The sequence below is a fragment of the Lepidochelys olivacea genome, assembly GCF_965140295.1.
Source record: "Lepidochelys olivacea isolate rLepOli2 genome assembly, chromosome: 7".
Taxonomy (NCBI): domain Eukaryota; kingdom Metazoa; phylum Chordata; order Testudines; family Cheloniidae; genus Lepidochelys; species Lepidochelys olivacea.
Genome location: NC_140417.1, coordinates 18804722 through 18821664, shown reverse-complemented (window position 1 = coordinate 18821664; position 16943 = coordinate 18804722). Strand labels below are relative to the sequence as shown.

The 16943-nt window shown below is 43.0% G+C and overlaps 1 long non-coding RNA gene across 3 annotated transcripts in view; it reads right to left on the bottom strand.

Annotated features, from left to right (window-relative positions):
- The window catches only part of LOC311523136, a 45668-nt gene that overhangs the window by 4514 nt on the left and 24211 nt on the right, over positions 1–16943 (bottom strand). For 2 of the 3 annotated variants that reach the window (XR_014712275.1, XR_014712276.1), the window contains exon 2: positions 5522–5581. This is a non-coding gene — a long non-coding RNA (uncharacterized lncRNA). Of the gene's footprint in view, positions 1–5521; positions 5582–16098; positions 16413–16943 lie in introns of those variants that run through there. The other variant, XR_014712277.1, reaches the window with a different exon arrangement.

Genomic DNA, 16943 nt, shown 5'->3' with positions numbered 1-16943 from the left:
CTTGGTCACTGCTGCCTGGGAGACTGTTCAGAGACAAAAGAAAGTGGAGAGACAAAGGAGCGGTCTGGAATGAAGTTTGGGTGGAGCACAGGGAGAGGGCGTAGGAAGAAGTGAGGCCATAGGTGTTATTTATACGTACCTATATAATTTTAGTGATGTGAGTGCAATTGTGCTTATCCCACTTCCTCGAGGGGCTGCAGGGCGGGGGAGTGGGGAGGGGAGACACTGAAATGTCTGGCAGGCTCCTTTGATCCCATTTTTCCCGTTCACTAGATCCTAGTTTAACCTAGTCACTCTGTCCCATCACCCTCCAACCCCAGTGTCACAAATTTGCTGCTATGAGCAGTGCACAGAACTGTGAGGAGAACAGAGTCTCTTTTACTTTAACAGAGGCAAAATGTAACAAGAACAAAGGAGGGAAAAAAACCCTAAGTGACCAGCCACTCCAAAGAGCAGTGAACATCTGCCCCTGCCTGTTGTAGGAACTCTGAAGGGTAAGGGGTGTGTGTGTGAAAGGGAGGGAGGGCTTCCAAGACAGACCTATTTCACCGGGGGGAGAGAGAAAAGTTTCCACTTTGTGTTTCAGGAAATGACATTGTCGTGCTGGAATTTACAATTAAGTTGTGAATGTGGCTGAAGCCTCTAGATTTTGCCATGAGAAGGCCCCTTTCACTGGCTTCATTTGGCTCTAATGAGCGAACTAAATTCTCATTGAAAAGCGTGTCTTCCATTCGGCCCCCTTTTCTTCTTCAGCTGCTGTCACTCCAAAGAAGACCCCCGCGTGTAGCTTCCCTTCAGTTTGTGTGCGTCTCTTTGGCAGAACTGAGCAAAGGGTACACTGTGGCCTACTAAAAGGAATCGCTGAACCCCTGGAACAATAGAGCTTTGTGCGTTTAAAAACAGTGAAGTCACAGTTTCCCAGGCTTTCTTTTTTTGTACTTTCCTCTCCCTCGCCTGGAGATGCCTAGCAATGAGGGGAGCAGGGGGGTGGGTTGCAAGGACTTACTGGTAGACAAAAGGGACAGAGGCCTTCCAAGGGATTCAGAGGCCATCCTGAGGTCTGCAGCCAGATTGCACTACGTTCCCCGCCCCCAACAGCTGGGTTTGGTTGCAGGTGCTTGAAAGTCATCAGGCTGAAATGTACCAGAAAGGATAATTTCACCAAGAGATGAAAACCAGGGTGAAAGCAGGTTTCATCTGACAACTTGGAAAGCTTTCTAGGAACATGTGGCTTTTATAAAAGCAGGAAAGATTACTAGAATGCACACAATTGATTCTGGGCCATTGCAAGGACTAGTGATGCAGTGCATTTTGGGTCTCTTCTGTTGAGAGGTTCAATGCTTCCCGCAGCATGCGGTGCACTCCCTAATTTCCACGGGAGTCAATGGGGCCCCAAGGACCCCTGGCACTTTGCCAAAATCAGACCCAGTTTCTAAGTCTTATCAACGCTTTTTCTATAGCTATTATTTGGCATTTAATGTTTGGGGTGGTTCAAGGGGCTTAGAACTAGGAGTACTGGGGCAAAATGAAGGGAAGGAAAATGTAAATTGGATCCAAGAAAACTTCCTGCTGGTGAAGATCTGTTCAATTGTAAAACAGTCTCACAAGTAAAGGAGTGGAAGCCCCATCACTTGAGATATTTAGAAGCGAGGAGAGACAGAACTGGAGAACAGACTGTTGAAAAGAACCCTGCACTTGCCAAGAATGGAATAGATGTAGTAGGTCTTTATCATCTCTAATTTCTATGCAATGTAACCAAATGAGAAAAAGTGCAATGGTGAAAATGTGTGAATAAGGTAACAAATCTGTGGCTACTGAGTAGCTCATTATTGTTTCTTTGCTGCAAGCCACGGCAGTTTTGGAGTTTTGTGGTGGCAATAGGCCTGCTTCCAAAGCCCTGGCCCCTGCCACTTGAGTGTAAGGAGAATTGCAAGAGTGTAATGTCAGAGAAGCATTTGAGTAGTTTTGATTCTCTCCCGTGGAAGAGGCCAGTAGCACACATTACACACTTGCCAGCTCACTACAGTAATAATAATAGGATACATCCTTAAGTTCTTACCCTGTGCTTATGCAGACCAAGCTCCCATTGAAATTGATGGGAGTTTAGCCTGCGTAAAGACCAGAATATGACCCAGTCATACTTGCCACTTGTGGATCTCAAAACACTTAAATATGGTTAGTACCATTATCCCCATTTTCCCATCAGGGAAACTGAGACAGGATGGTTAAGTGACTTGCCCGCACGTGTGCTGCAAAGCACTGGGTTTGGACCCGATTCAGGAAAGCACTGTAAGTCCTCCTGATGTTTTTAAGACTTTCTCTGACTTCAGTGGGACTTAAGCACATGCTTCAAAGTTAAGCACATGCTGTCCTGAATAGGGATGCTTTCCTAAATTAGGGCCAGAATCCTCAGGCTTCCATTCCCATGCTGTCTCCTCTGGCCCATCCTGCTGCATCTTCATTGCTGGTAAAGAAAGCTGGAGGAGAATGTGCCTTTATTTATAGGATGTTCAGTGCAAAACAATCATAATTTGCATATGCAGATAAGTCCCTGACTCTGCAAGGTGGAGAGTGCCTGGGGATGTAAATAGGAATCAAGGGACAGGAGCACCTGGCAGGATCAGGCTCACTATCTACATATACAAAACAAAATTGCTTATCCATATCTGATAGATAATGGAACATCCTCCTAGACGCAGTGGGAGTTGAGGGTGCTTAGCAGCTTGCAGAAATAGGTCACTCCTTACATCAGATTATTTAGTTCTGTAATATATATTCCACAGATGATCGAATATTCTCCTATACAAAGGGGGAATTAAGGGTATTTAGTTCTTTTCATGATTTGCTTCCTCCTTTGCAGGATTGGGCTCAACATCTGCAGTCAATGATATTGCCACATCTGATCAATTGCCCATAAATAGTCATTCAGAAATGATTAAAGTGGCCTGGTTAAAGGAACAGTGAGCTCCTCCTACTCTAGTGCAAGTTGTTTGTTTGTTTGTTTGTTTTGGTCTGTTGCTACAGCAACTATGTACTAAGAACAAAGATGACAGCAAGATACTAATTTTTGCAGCAATTCAATTTTCTACTGATTTCTTTGTCTTCAGTAACTGAACCCTACTCCACTAATTGTGTTAGATTTCAGACAGAACTATGTGGCGTGAGCTCTGTGTTGCTTTCTCCTCCTCCCTTTAGAAACCAGTTACATGAAATTGCCTTCTTCAATGTCTATAATTGCCCATTGGATCTAACTATCTTGGATGGCTTTTATCGGGATATCACATATTTTTAACCCAAACTGATATTATGTGCTAGAAACCAATTTCCTTTAGTATTCTTTAAATAGAAACAAACGCTTTCTGCACATTTCCGTTTGTGCCAATAGTACAGAAGCAAAATCATTGTAATGGAAGATCCCATTTGATTATGAAGCAGTAAACATATTTTGTAAAGGAATACTGGTTTGGGGTGCCACTGTTATCTTTCTGCTCTGTTGGATTTTATAGGCCATGTCATCAGAGGGCTAACTCATGTCTGCCAGACTTGCAGGTTCATCTGTTTTGCACATGCAAATGTAACAACCTGTGGTTGCACACAGCATGTCAGTGCAGTACTTGACAGGGACTCACCAAACTTGGAAGGGTCACAGTGAATACCACAGGCCCCTACTACTTGAGCTAAAGGAGAACTCCTGTGTGTAGGAGACTGTAAAAGTTCAGCCACTAGAGGGAGACATGTTCACACCTTAACCATGAGTATTGCATGAACACCATATATCTGTGTGCCTCTACGGTCATTGCACATTCAGCGGCTGAGCTGTTCATGTCATTTGCACTAATTATGGATCACTTTCTACTGACTTTGATAGGAGTAGGATTAGCTGCTTTGCCACTCTTGCACGTGCAAAATGGATGTGCCCATACATTTTGGGGTGGCAGAGGCCCGTTGAGAAAATGGCCTCTTAGTGATGAGGGGGAAGCTACCTTGGCAGGATGAGGCATACAGTACTTAAATTTCTGGGACTCCACTTCTCAGTGTATGCTTACAATCTTCTCCACCTGCTCGTTTCATATGACTGCCCCCTCCTACACACATACACACCTATGTCTTGGAAGATGAATCCTGCTTGCTTGGTGACAAATACTGTGATCTAATTCCTTACTCCCCCTGGTTGATAAAATCCGCTCTGCTCCCCCACACACCAGTGACCAAGCATCTCAATTCATACTTCCCATTGGGTGAGCAGAGTTATTATATATCATGCTGCAATAGGGGCAGCGACCAATGCAAATAGCAGTGGTATTTCTCATAAAGCTTAAGGCACAACTATTTTTGCTTTTCTGTTTCCTTTGTTTAAGTCTCTCAAGGTGTTTGGAGTGTGCAAGAAATCTGACCATGTGGCATGGTTCTGCCACAAGACAGCCTTCTCAGGTCAAATTTACAATGGCTACTGACAGCAAAAGGCATGCCAACTGCTCTCTTAAATTATAAAGCCCTCACAGAATTGTCACAGCAGCTACTGAAAAGGAGGCGATGTCCACAGGAAAACAAGAGCAAATGAGAAATAAGTACTCAACCTGTAAGCCTTCAGATGGGTTGAAATTATTAAGGTAAATAATACCAGAAGAGTCACTATATCTCTCTCCAGCTCCAAGGTTGGATAAAGAAACCCAACCAAGCCAAACAAATGCATGCCTAGACCCCGAAGGAAGCACTCAGTTGGGGCACTTTTTGAACAGATCGTCTTTTCAGGTGAGATTTTCCCTACAATAAAGCCACAAGAAAAATCAGTGAAGAAACACAATTCAGTGGCCTCAGAGGCAAGTTATGGAGAGATTGGATGGTAGACTGTATAAGCTGGATGGGACTAAATAATGAAATTATGTATTTAATGTATAAATGTACTCATCTTTGTGTCTTGTGGGTGTACTGAATATAAAAAAAAGGCCTTGATGTGTAAACATAGAAGGGAAGATGAGAGCAGATTTGCCTTAGATGCACCCTTCTTGGGAAGGTAACAAACTTGTGCTTTAATGGACCCTCAGGAGTGGGTCCCGTTGCTGTGGACCTTCCACTAACACACCCTTCCTTGAGTCCTCAAGAGCAAACAGATAGGGACCACCAGTAAAAGTATCTAAGCCTTTGTAAAAGTGAAAAGAGGAGAGAGGCAGGCTTCTGAGGTAGTCAGGTCCAAACCCCTTACGTCTTTATAGGTTCAAACCCACACCTTGAATCGAATGGGAAGGCAGAACAGTATGTGGAGCACAGGTATCATACTCATATCAGGCATCCCCTCTAAGCAGGTGGACCACTGCATTCTGGATTAGCTGCATCTTCAGAGAGTCTTTCCAGAGCAGCCTCAGACAGAACTCATTGCTAAAGTCCATTTATGAGGTGACAAAGGAATGGATGGCTGGAGACATCCAAGATCAGCCAGGACAGGCCGCCACCTCCTAGCTAACAGGAGACACCACTGAAGTCTGGAGATGCAAGGATCCAAAAGCATTCTCAGACTGCTCACCTCTTTCGCGACAGCTGCGCCCTCTGCAGTGGCTGGTGGGGTCAGATTCATAACTTCAACCTAATGGGAGTTAAGAGACATTGTTTGAATGTTTATTTATGTACTTAAAGTTACCTGACAGGATGATAAAGACAATATGTGGGCTCTAAGGAGCTATTGTTTCTAAATGCAGTTGAAATGAAGACTATCAATTTGGACTGCTCAAAATCCTTATGATCTGCAAATAGTCCATCCATGGCTTACAATTTTAATGTGAGATTGATGAAAGTAAAGGACTGACTGCAGGGCCAGAAGCAGAGATAGGCTGGCAGGTGTTGTGTAGTCTTCCCCAATACTGCTAACATGCTCCTCGCTGTCCTGATTTTAGATAAGTAGTGTAAGTCTATGGTGACACGCCTGGGGATACTACAGTTATCAGCTAAACCACAAACACACAGCACAGAGAAAACAACTTGAGGCATTTGTGTTGAAAACATGGATTTTTAATCAGCTGAGCTGAAAGACTATCTGCATTGTCTAGGTTCCACTGGTGCCTAGATACCATAATAATGGGTGCATTATAAAGGCCTAAAATAGATTAGCTGTCACTGGGAGTGGGCTTGTAGCCTTTTTATAGGCTGTTAGCCGCTAGAGAGAGACAATTACAAACACTTGAGCAGATCTGATGTGCTACCAAAGAAAGTGCATTGATGTATACACATGTGAAAGCCAGTATATCATCCTTTTCTCATTAATTCAGTGCTGGCCTCCATAGAACAGAGGCTGCCAATTGTACTAGTAAACCGTATGGTGTTTTTTTCTGGAATCCTCCCCATTTGGATCAAACTTATCAAAGTCTTTTAACTTGTGACCTAAGCAAGCTTTGAACTATGTTGTTCAGCAAGCCTAATGCACAACCACTACCTCCTGGCCTTGAGTATAACCATCTTGAGGAAAAGAGAGTGATAGCAAACATTCCTGCTCTGAAGGCAAAATGCAGTGTTTTCAAGGTGGATATAGAAATAAGTTTTTTCTGTGGGGGATGTTATAAGGCCAGGGAGATAAAAACCCCAGCTTGGGGCAGACAGTAAACTCATCCCCCGGCCGAGAAAACAGCTATAGTTAACTGAAATCTCCTTGCCACAGCAAGGAAAAATACTGAGGAGGAGACCTTAGATGCTGATGGCCTGTGTTCTACCCAGGATCTGATAGCTGGGAAATGAACAGATATGACATGCCTGCAGACCTAATAAACAGCACCTTTGCAACCTCAGTGCAAGACAAGCAGCAGCTTGTTTTGCTTTGTGATGCTCCCTCTGGCCCGTGTTGGAGTGAGGTTCAGGGCCTCCAGAGTTAATCCTAACCAGTCTCAGACTGGATCTAAGTTGGCCATGATGGGAAGAATAGAGGCTAAGGGTGAAGAAGTATGCCAACTTTGACATCCCAGAGGTCTTTCTCTCAACCCACTTCATAGAACAGGGGTGGGCAAACTTTTTGGCCCGAGGGCCACATCTGGGAATAGAAATTGTATGGTGGGCCATGAATGCTTACAAAATTGGGGTTGGGGTGCAGAAGGGGGTAAGGGCTCCGGCTGGGGATGTGGGCTCTGGGGTGGGGCTGGGGATGAGGGGTTTGGGGTGCAGGAGAGTGCTCTGGGCTGGGATTGAGGGGTTTGGAGGGTGGGAGGGCGATCAGGGCTGGGGCAGGGGGTTGGAGCATGGGGAGAGGCTCAAGGGTGCAGGCTCAGAGCAGCGCATACCTCAAGTGGCTCCCGGAGGCAGTGGCATATCCCTTCTCCAGCTCCTACGCGGAGGCGCAGCCAGGCAGCTCTGCACACTGCCCCATCCACAGGCACCGCCTTTGGAGCTCCCATTGGAGTGCGTAGGAGCTGAAGCAGGACTATGCCGTGGCTTCCGGTCTATAGTTTGCCCACCCCTGTCACAGAAGGCAAAAAACTCTACTATTCTATCCAGGAAATGAAAAGGTAGATTCCTCCAACCAGTGCACTTCCAACTGGCTGAGCTGAGAGTTGGGAATATTTTAAAATCTGTGTTTGCATCTTCACTGGAAATATGAGCTGTGGCCCCCCACCCATTCTGGGTGAAGTACTCAAGGTGAGATCCTAGTTTGGAATGTAAAAAAGAGACCTTGCTGTTTGGATCAAGATGGGTCACTGCATGGTAGGAGCTGTAGTCTCCACAAGCTGCACCTTCCTCTTAAAGATGAGCCTTGAAATCTGCTTCATTGTATGATGTGTATCCCTTGGGCTCCTTTCAAGCTGCAAATCCAGCCCATGAACGGGCAAAGTTTGAGTGTTTGGAAATCAGCCTAGAAATGAGTAAAACTGAAGGGGAACAAAGGCCTGAATGGATCTGCTGGGAAAGGGTAAAGGTCCCCTGTCAAGACACACAACTGTGTAAGACATTGGGCCGAATTCTGCCCTCACCTTGGTGTGACTCCACTGAAATCAGTGAAGTTGCACTAGTATAACTGAGAGCAGAATCCGGTGCATTGCCTGGGGCAGAGCTGTCTGTCCCAGGAATGCTAAAATATTCCATCCCCTGGCAAGCAAGAGAGCCAGAAAGAGACAGACAACAAGAGAGAACGGGCCAAGGGAGAGAGAAGAGAGAGTGACCATCTGGGTGGCTAACTATTTTCAGGGCAAGGATGGGGAATTAGGGAACTAGCTCTCTTTTTTACGGTATGCTCCTTCAGCGCTGTGATGCAGAAATGCTGGCTCTGGGGGTTCAGCAGTGCAGTGGGGGATCACTCCAACCTCTTTGTGGATGGGTCTTGAGTAGCTACTTGGATTTCCAGGGCAAACCTTGGATATTAATATGCAGATGGTGGATGCACAGGATATATACTTTCCAAAGAGCCTGGGAAAGCAGCTTTCCTCTCTACCTTGCTTAAGAGCAGCTGTAGATATTCCATTCTGCTTGTTTACCTTGAGAGCAGAGATAGGAATTGGTCTGGCGTGTTTCCATGCTAAAGAACTATACTTTTAATCACCTTTTTGTTATTTACTTGGTTTCTCCAGCCTCCGTGCAATTAGAATTTGGATCCATTTCCTTGGAGAATAAGCTATAGGTACAAACAGTAATTTTAAACATAAGGTTGTATCCGAGTAATGAGAGCCTGAGTTTGACAGCATGGTCTTTGTAACCTCCCCAGGAAAATAAAAGGGAAACAATAAACATGAGACAATAAACATAATCTTTAACAGGAAACAATAAACATGAGATTTCTCAGAAGCACTTAAGCAGCATGTACAATATCAACAGTCATTTTGACCTGCAAACCTAACCTTGGTTTTGCATATAATTATACCAAACTCAATAGACAGTGACCCTTAACAGGCTGTAATGAAGTGTGTGTGGGTACCTCTGTCCACTACTGGAAGGAACTGTTCAACTGTGTGTCATACACACTGTACTGCTAACGCCAAGTGAAAAATCACCTGTAGATTCTCCTTTGGTGGTAGAGACTTGTATTACTGGACCAGGTGAGGCTGCTCTATCCCTGCTGTTACTGTAATGTTCTGAGAGGCTATAGTGATAACCGTGAGAGATCAGGCTGGTGAAACCCTCCCAGTTTTTTCTGGTATAGTTTTTTTTTTTTAATATTAAAGGAAATATCTTGGGAACCTTCATGCTTTTAAAAGACACTGACATTGCTCTGCTTATGGGTATCCTGCTAGAAAGCACAAGGGAATATATAATTCAGGAGACTTCAACTGAGGTGTGAACACAGTCCAAATCACCTCCAGCCAAACAGTTTGCCTAGGAGGCAAAAAGGCCCTCTTTGTAAAGAGTTTGCAGTAGGATTATGTCCAGCTGGGCATCAGTGGGAAGATAAAAACGCAGGACTACACAGTGGAACATGCTTACAGTGAACTTGGCCACTGTCAAATTGCTTTTAATCATGGCTACGTTGGAGAATTGTGTCAAACTATCCCCAGTGTTGCTAACCCATTGATTCTGCTCCAGTGGCATTGGGAGCCCTCGTGCAGATGGATTTCTGACTCCTTTTCAGCAGTGTGCTAGTTAAACCTTCTCTGAGCAGTGTTAATTGACACGGAGCTGAAACTGGCTACGAAAGCCAGAGCGTGGTCTGTTCTGAAGCTGCCAAAGTTGCTAACACTGGTGATGCTGAGTTGAGGTTCTCCAAGGTAGGAGTATTTTGAAAAGCTCCTTAATGTAGAGAAGGCTTTAGAGTGAAGTGGAGTCAATATCCCAGATTGTTTCAGGGGAGTGCAGCTTCACGCTGCTTATGAGGAAAGTCCCCCTCTTCGGTCTACCAATATTGCTTTCTCCCATGCTTATGGATAGCATGGTCTAGTGTCCAATTCTTATAATGCAGCAATTATTGCCTCCCAAATAAGTAGTAAGTGCTGCACTCAAAGGAGCGTGTCACCTCCCCCTCCTCTAGTGTTCTGGCTGGCTGGAGAAGGACTGGGAAGTTTCCATTCTTTCACTAGGAGAAGGGTAGAAGGAATCCTAAGGTCTTGTCTACTCTGGGATTTTAGCCACTGGTGCAAATTCCTAGTTTAGACATGCTTTTCACTGGGTGAGTTTACCTTGAGTTAGGTCTTGTTGTAGCGGCTATCAGGAGAGGAGAGAAGAAAAATTAGTCTGTTTTCTCTGTATTGGCTCTTGACTCCATTCCCCCAGCTTCCAATGTCCCTAGAAACGGCAGGGGGGTAAGGAGAGAGCTGACAACCACAGCACTTTGCAGTTATATAGAACTTTTCATCTGAACATCTCAAATAGTTTAAGAAACCTTAAGTAAGCCTCTCAACATGTCTGTGAGGCAGGCAAATATTATCATCTGCATTTTGCAGATAAGGAACCTAAAGCACAGAGAGATTTAGAGCTTGTCTGTGCTTTGGGGTGTGTTTTTTGTTTTGTTTTGCACAAGTGTAGCTACACTGACATAGCTGCACAAGTGCAAACCCTTGTAAATTTACTGCACCAGAATAAAAAAGGCATGGAGATATAGCTGTGTCTGTATAGATCGTTAAAAGTGTGCCATCTACTAGCACAAAAGAATATGTAATGTTCATAAATATGTAGAACCAATAAAGTTGCTGTTGTGCACTGCAACTGGCTTCTGTATTACACATCTTGTACCAGCATACTTTCTACCCTGGTGCAGTGTGTCTAAAGGAGGGGATTTCACCAGTATAAATACATTGGTGTAGTGCAAAAATCCCCAATGTAGACAAGCCCTTTCGGCTAGATTCTGATTCCCTTACTGACCCTGAGCAGCACTTTTCATATGACCCTACTGAAGTCAAGTGCTATTCTGCATGTATAAAGGAATCAGAATCTGGCTTTTAGTGATTTACCTCTGGTCACACAACAAGTCCGTGGCAGAACCCAGATCTCCTGACTCCCAGTCCAGGGCTGGACTAGAACACTGTCATGCAGTGGGTAAAGGTAACTTCAAGATGGATGGCAAAGGTTGGAAAGCACATCAAAAATAGAGATTAAAAAAATGAAGCCAGCACAAGACTAGAACCGGGAAGTTCCTAGCTTGTGAGACTACTAGAAGAGAGAGAGAGAGCAAGGAAGATTAGGGTGACCTAGCGTGAACTGTCATATTCTGAGACTGAGAGTGATAACCAGCAGCAATGCTGCTAGCTGTTAATATTTGCATAAAGATGTGAAGAGATTTCACAAATAGTTGAATGTCTGTGTCAGTTGAGGCTTGACATGACCATCAAGCATGCCTTTGGGCCTGCTCTACCAAACCCAGTCAGTGCAGGAGTTGGCATGACTGGAGGGTTGACCTGATGTGCGTCTGTATGCATGCAAACAGCATCTGCATGCTATTCTGAGGCAATAGCATGTATGTTAAGCAAATCATGAAATACTTACAGTCTGAAGTCATAAACAAAGTGTGCAAGACAGCTACTGCCTAAGGAATTTTCCTTAATTTAGGAATTGCTTTGAGCAAACATTATCTCTGCTTCCTGAACACAAGCAAGGCTACTGCCCTGGAAGTAATCTGTATTAGCCTTACTGGAGTGACCACGTTGCCATAGTTACTGTTGGTTTCTGTATACCTAAAGCTTTAAATATTTATTATAATTAAATGTTTTCTTCCCACCACACCCCTCATTTAAAAATTCTCTGTGAGATGTGACATGAATTGTAATCCTCTTTCCCACCCCCTTTTTTATTGTTTTGTTTTGTGGAATCTCTACCTATCTTAGATTCTGAAATATTTAGCCAAGATCACTGATTCACGCAGAGATTTGTTCTTCAGATGTTGCTGCTTCTTTTTTTTTTAGTGACGTCTGAATAACAGCCAGTCTTGACCATATTATATAACCCTAACTTCACTTTGTTTTTATTTTGTTCTGTTTTATTCTGAGTGTAATCACATATACGATGGAAGATGCTGACTATTCTCAGATATTTAACTTTGCACAGAGAGAGGATCTTACCTGTTTGAACTAATCTGTCAAAGCAATCAAAATCTGGGCGGTGACACAGCTTGTTATCTGGGGAATTTGACACTCATTCTCACAACCTTGATGAATGTTGAAATGAAAAGCAGCTGCCTTTAGAACTTGTATTTTTCAATTTGGTCATATTCTGGAAATGTAACAAATGCCATTGGGATGAATCTGTTTAAAAATGGCTTTTGCTGCTTTTTTATTTCAGTTGGAGTAAAATGAGTTAATCTATTTGTAAGTTTGTTCTGGACTTTCTAAAAACTTCCAAAGTCATCTGGTTGGATTTTTATTTATTTATTAGGGTATGTCTACACTTACATTTTATAGCGCTCTAACTTGCTTCACCCCCCTGAGTGCAGCAAGTCAGAGCGCTTTAAAGCGCTAGTGTAAATAGGCTCCAAGCGCTGGGAGCTAATCCCCTCCTGGAGGTGGATTACCAGGAGCACTGGGAAAGGTCTCTCCCAGGGCTGGCGCGCGACCACACTCGCACTTCAAAGAGCTGCCATGGGAGCGTTCCCTCGACAGCGCTTTGAAGTTTCCAGTGTAGCCATGTCCTCAAGGCTGTCAACTGCACTTAATTCACGTGATTAACCCCAAAAAATTAATTGTGATAAACAAATTAATCGCTATTAATCACACTTATAACAATAGAATACCAATTGAAATTTATTAAATATTTTTGGATGTTTTTCTACATTTTCAATATTGATTTCAATTACAACACAGAATACAAAGTTCACCGTGCTCGCTTTATATTATTATTTTTGATTACAAATATATGCACTGTAAAAATGATAAACAAAAGAAATAGAATTTTTCAATTCACCTCATACAAGTACTGAAGTGCAATCTCTTTATCATGAAAGTGTAACTTACAAATGCAGAATTTTTTTGGTTACATAACTGCACTCAAAAAAAAACCAGTGGAAAACTTTAGAGCCTACAAGTCCACTCAGTCCTACTTCTTATTCTGCCAATCGCTAAGACAAACAAGTTTGTTTACATTGATGGGAGATACTGCTGCCTGCTTTTTATTTATAATGTCATCTGAAAGTGAGAACAGGCATTTGCATATCACTTCTGTAGCTGCTATTGCAAGGTATTTACATGCCAGATATGCTAAACATTCGTTTGCCCCTTCATGCTTCGGCCACCATTCCAGAGGACATGCTTCCATACTGATGATACTCATTTAAAAAAAAAAACGCATCAATTAAATTTGTGACTGTACTTCTTGGGGGGAGAATTGTATGTCTCCTGCTCTGTTTTACCCACATTCTGCCATATATTTCATGTTATAGCAGTCTTGGATGATGACCAGCATACGTTCATTTTCAGAGCACTTTCACAGCAGATATGACAGAATGCAAAGAAGGTACCGATGTGAGATTTCTAAAAATAGCTACAGCACTCAACCCAAAGTTTAAGAATCTGAAGTACCATCCAAAATCTGAGAGGGACGAGGTGTGAAACATGCTTTTTAGAAGTCTTAAAAGAGCAACACTCTGATGCAGAAACTACAGAACCCAAACCACCAGAAAAGAAAATCAACCTTCTGCTGGTGGCATCTGACTCAGATAATGAAAATGAAATTGTGTCAGTCCGCCCTGCTTTGGATCATTATCAAGCAGAACCCATCATCAGCATGGAAGCATGTCCTCTGGAATGGTGGTTGAAGCATTAAGGGACATATGAATCTTTAGTGCATCTGGCACGTAAATATCTTGCAGAGCCAGCTACAACAGTGCCATGCAAATGCATGGTGACATTGTAAACAAGAAGCAGGCAGCATTATCTCCTGAAAATTGTAACCAACCTTGTTTGTCTGAGTGATTGGCTGACCAAGAAGTAGGACTGAGTGGACTTGTAGGCTCTAAAGTTTTACATTGTTTTATTTTTGAATGCAGTTTTTTTGTACATAATTCTACATTTGTAAGTTCAACTTTCATGATAAAGAGATTGCATTACAGTACTTGTATGAGGTGAATTGAAAAATACAATTTTTTGTTTTTTGCAGTGCAAATATTTGCAATCAAAAATAAATATAAAGTGTGCACTTTATAATAAATGGTATTCTATTGTTTAACAGCGTGATTAATCATGCAATTAAGTTTTTTAATCACTTGACAGACCTACTATTCATTCATACATATTCATACATTCATGCCAGTTCCTTTCGTCTCCATATGTCCAACCACTTATGGCATCTTGACTGATGTCTCAAAGTAGTAGCACAATGTAGTCACATATTTTAAAATGGTTATATGTACAGAATGCGTAAGGACACAGTGGGATTTAAAGATTTCATCAGCCTGACTTGGATGATCATGTTGCTGACTCATGCCAAAACCATGGATGAATTAAGCATGTCATCCCACATGAGTGCCAAAAAGCTGTATCACATCACACCATTATGTATTTGATCTGTGGCACATATATTACAGAAAAACTATGTTACATGTTTCAAAGAGTTCCTAATTTATTTTTACTAGAACTATTTTTTGTATCCCTCCACCTTGTGCTCCAAGCTCCATTAGTACCATGAGATCAGCCATACAGGACTTTGTTGGAGAGAGAAATTATAATTACTACTTTTTAGAAACCTTTAATTATTATTTAAATTAGCTTTCTTTGCCTTGAGAAAGTATATATCAGCATCTGTTTCATTTGTCTGAGCTGCTATGCAGACTGTCAGAAAAATCTCCACCATTGTGTAGGGACTTACCAAGGAGAGGCAGTGTGGTCTAGTTGACAGAACACAGGCCTGGGATCTAGGAAGTCTTTGGTTCTATTCCTAGCTTTGCTACAGGCCTGCTAGCTGACCTTGTGCAAGTCACTGCTCTGTGCCTCAGTTTCCCCTTTTTACAAACAGGGATACTGATATTGCTCTCCTTTGTAAAGTACTATCAGATCTACTGATTAAAAGAGAAAAGTATTATTATATGTATTGCAGTAGAATCTAGAGGGCTGAGCTGAGCGAGGGACTCTGCTCTGCTAAGCATTGTACATACACACAGCGAAAGTCCTTGTGATGAAGAGCTTACAATCTAAATTGACAAGCCAGACAATGTCTGGGAGAAAGGAAGTATTACTTGTCCAGAAGGGGAATTGGGGCACAAAGAGATTCTGGCTCCATTGAAGTCAATGGGAGTTCCACCATTGACTTAACTGGGCGAGGGTTTTACCCAGAGAGTCTGACTTTCACAAAGCATCACAGGAAGCCTATAAAGCAAGGAATTGAACCCAGCTTTCCTGGGTGTCTGTCCAGTGCCTTAATGACAGGTCCTTCCTTCCTCTCAAGCCCTGAGCTATGGATGCTTTTCTTCTCCTTGCAGTGTGGTCTCATTGGTTTATTTGCGTGGTTCAGTGGGTTGGTGAGCAGTAACTTTCTTGAGTTGCTAATATTCTTGAATTCAGCTTTTTGTTCTGATGCTGGAGAGGGAGCCTCTCTGTGCCATCACTTTCCACTCTATGCACTTCCTCTACAAACAAAAAATGTGATCCGGACCAGACAAGAATTCACAGGCAGAGTCACTGGCAGATTCCACAATGTCCAAGCTATAAGAAACAGCTGCAAGGTTGGTTGGATGAGTTGCTAAGTGCTCAGTATTAGCTCTGCTTTGTCACTGGAGTAATTCTGCCAGACATTAAATTTTTATATAGAGCAGAATTTACTCTACCCTCTTGTTGCTCCTGATGCTGCAACTAAATGCCTGGACTAAATGGCACAAACAAGCAACAGATTAACCAACAGAGCAGGGTCTGCAGAGATTTTTAAGAACGGACTGGTATTTTTCTGAGCTAAGGGGGTTGAGGTAATATCTTTTATTGGACCAATTTCTGTTGGTGAGAGAGACAAGCTGGCAAGCTTACACAGAGCTCTTCTTCAGGTGACCTGAAGAAGAGCTGAGGAAGAGCTCTGTGTAAGCTTGAAAGCTTCTCTCTCTTGCCAACAGAAGTTGGTTCAATAAAAGATATTTCTTCACCTACCTTGTCTCTCTAATATCCTGGGAGCAACACAGCTATAACAAGACTGCATACTGTAATGGAAGATAATGTATTTCTCTGAACATTTTGTTTTGTTGGCAGCAGACACAGATAACCCCTATGTATTGCTTTGTGTGTTCCTTACCTCCGCAATTGCATGGTCCAGCCAGGGGGTTTCAGCAACTAAGCAACTACTCCGGTTGGAAATGGGAAGACAATTTCATGTCCAGCTAGTTCCCTGTGTGCTTTCTCCCAGATGGTCTCTATCTACCAGTGACAAGGCTGGGCTGATTTCTGTTGCTTCTGTCTGTGCTGCAAGCTCCTTCAAGGAGTCTTTTGGAATAGTAATTCCCTTGTCTTGCGTCAGTGAAAGGCTCAGGCATTCAACTTTCCTGTTAACCTTTAGGCAGAGCTGAGATGTAAAACAAGCAGTCTGGTAACTGCTTAGCAAAAGTTTAAAGCATGATCTACCTGCAGGTTTTTAAAAGGTATGTAAGCACTGAGCAGTGGGATGCAGAAAGCTCAAATTAGCTCCTCCCCATGAGCACTGAATGTTTGCCCACTCCTATCCCCTCTCCTACACATCCTGGACATCTGTTCCAAGGGTTAGGCTGACCAAGACATGGGCCCTCCCAGCTATCAGTCCCTCATTATGAAACAGGTGGAAAGCTCATGAGAAGTTTGTAAATTCCCATGCTCAGTTGGAACGTGGGGGCCTTACAATACTCTGTGTAGAACTCCAGGCTTGCGATGATGCCAGAATACCAGGTTAGTCCTGGTCGCTTACATGTTAACTGATGATTTATTATGACCAGCACAATGCTCAAGACAGCCCTGTTTTCTCATTTCTTTAACTACAGTGTCTTGCTACTCTTTTTTACTCCACAATTGCATCTGTCCACAGTATAATCAATTCTACCTTTCCATCTTCTATCTTTCCCCCAGTTCTTTGCCTATCTGCAGCATACCACCACATTTTAACTTACTGAT